General features: G+C 41.1%; 2 non-coding genes across 2 annotated transcripts; both read left to right on the forward strand.

Annotated features, from left to right (window-relative positions):
• The first annotated feature begins 1,695 nt into the window (after nt 1-1,695).
• On the forward strand, nt 1,696-1,802 carry LOC138673529 (U6 spliceosomal RNA). The gene has a single exon (XR_011320155.1). It is a non-coding gene; the product is annotated as a U6 spliceosomal RNA (small nuclear RNA).
• Nucleotides 1,803-2,135: 333 nt separating this feature from the next.
• On the forward strand, nt 2,136-2,242 carry LOC138673653 (U6 spliceosomal RNA). The gene has a single exon (XR_011320272.1). It is a non-coding gene; the product is annotated as a U6 spliceosomal RNA (small nuclear RNA).
• The last annotated feature ends 258 nt before the right edge of the window (nt 2,243-2,500 follow it).

The raw sequence follows: 2,500 nt of genomic DNA on the forward strand, positions 1-2,500 counted from the left end.
CATTTACCTATTCACTCTCCCTAAGTTCGGGGGATGGCCATGCGGCGCCGTATATACAGGTCCTTCTCAAAAAATTAGCATATAGTGTTAAATTTCATTATTTACCATAATGTAATGATTACAATTAAACTTTCATATATTATAGATTCATTATCCACCAACTGAAATTTGTCAGGTCTTTTATTGTTTTAATACTGATGATTTTGGCATACAACTCCTGATAACCCAAAAAACCTGTCTCAATAAATTAGCATATTTCACCCATCCAATCAAATAAAAGTGTTTTTTAATAACAAACAAAAAAACCATCAAATAATAATGTTCAGTTATGCACTCAATACTTGGTCGGGAATCCTTTGGCAGAAATGACTGCTTCAATGCGGCGTGGCATGGAGGCAATCAGCCTGTGACACTGCTGAGATGTTATGGAGGCCCAGGATGCTTCAATAGCGGCCTTAAGCTCATCCAGAGTGTTGGGTCTTGCGTCTCTCAACTTTCTCTTCACAATATCCCACAGATTCTCTATGGGGTTCAGGTCAGGAGAGTTGGCAGGCCAATTGAGCACAGTAATACCATGGTCAGTAAACCATTTACCAGTGGTTTTGGCACTGTGAGCAGGTGCCAGGTCGTGCTGAAAAATGAAATCTTCATCTCCATAAAGCATTTCAGCCGATGGAAGCATGAAGTGCTCCAAAATCTCCTGATAGCTAGCTGCATTGACCCTGCCCTTGATGAAACACAGTGGACCAACACCAGCAGCTGACATGGCACCCCACACCATCACTGACTGTGGGTACTTGACACTGGACTTCAGGCATTTTGGCATTTCCTTCTCCCCAGTCTTCCTCCAGACTCTGGCACCTTGATTTCCGAATGACATGCAAAATTTGCTTTCATCAGAAAAAAGTACTTGGGACCACTTAGCAACAGTCCAGTGCTGCTTCTCTGTAGCCCAGGTCAGGCGCCTCTGCCGCTGTTTATGGTTCAAAAGTGGCTTTACCTGGGGAATGCGGCACCTGTAGCCCATTTCCTGCACACGCCTGTGCACGGTGGCTCTGGATGTTTCCACACCAGACTCAGTCCACTGCTTCCTCAGGTTCCCCAAGGTCTGGAATCGGTCCTTCTCCACAATCTTCCTCAGGGTCCGGTCTCCTCTTCTCGTTGTACAGCGTTTTCTGCCACATTGTTTCCTTCCAACAGACTTACCATTGAGGTGCCTTGATACAGCACTCTGGGAACAGCCTATTTGTTGAGAAATTTCTTTCTGGGTCTTACCCTCTTGCTTGAGGGTGTCAATGATGGCCTTCTTGACATCTGTCAGGTCGCTAGTCTTACCCATGATGGGGGTTTTGAGTAATGAACCAGGCAGGGAGTTTATAAAAGCCTCAGGTATCTTTTGCATGTTTTTAGAGTTAATTAGTTGATTCAGAAGATTAGGGTAATAGGTCGTTTAGAGAACCTTTTCTTGATATGCTAATTTATTGAGACAGGTTTTTTGGGTTATCAGGAGTTGTATGCCAAAATCATCAGTATTAAAACAATAAAAGACCTGACAAATTTCAGTTGGTGGATAATGAATCTATAATATATGAAAGTTAAATTGTAATCATTACATTATGGTAAATAATGAAATTTAACACTATATGCTAATTTTTTGAGAAGGACCTGTATATCACTGAGAGTCTCCAGGTGACCGTGCTTGCTTCGGCAGCACATATACTAAAATTGGAACGATACAGAGAAGATTAGCATGGCCCCTGCGCAAGGATGACACGCAAATTCGTGAAGCGTTCCATATTTTATTTGTCCTTTTTTCGAAGAGATGAATGTAAAGGATGCGCCCATTCAGATAAAAAACTTTCTCATGCTTTTCCAAGGCCAACTGTAGTTCAACATTTTGGCTCCTCCCATTCAGATTTGCATAATTCATTCCATTTTTGCCTACTCTCAACCAAAATAATAAGACTTTTTTTTTTTAATTGGACTTTGCAAGCTAATCAGGAGTACTATGAAGCATTCTGCTGTATGTTTTTTGCTCTTAATGGAAAAAGTATCATTTACCTATTCACTCTCCCTAAGTTCGGGGGATGGCCATGCTGCGCCGTATATATATCACTGAGAGTCTCCAGGTGACCGTGCTTGCTTTGGCAGCACATATACTAAAATTGGAACGATACAGAGAAGATTAGCATGGCCCCTGTGCAAGGATGACACGCAAATTCGTGAAGCGTTCCATATTTTATTTGTCCTTTTTTCGAAGAGATGAAATTAAAGGATGCGTCCATTCAGATAAAAAACTTTCTCATGCTTTTCCAAGGCCAACTGTAGTTCAACATTTTGGCTCCTCCCATTCAGATTTGCATAATTCATTCCATTTTTGCCTACTCTCAACCAAAATAATAAGACTTTTTTTTTTAATTGGACTTTGCAAGCTAATCAGGAGTACTATGCTGCATTCTGCTCTATGTTTTTTGCTCTTAATGGAAAAAGTACAATTTAC

This window comes from Ranitomeya imitator, chromosome 3 (assembly GCF_032444005.1).
Source record: "Ranitomeya imitator isolate aRanImi1 chromosome 3, aRanImi1.pri, whole genome shotgun sequence".
Taxonomy (NCBI): domain Eukaryota; kingdom Metazoa; phylum Chordata; class Amphibia; order Anura; family Dendrobatidae; genus Ranitomeya; species Ranitomeya imitator.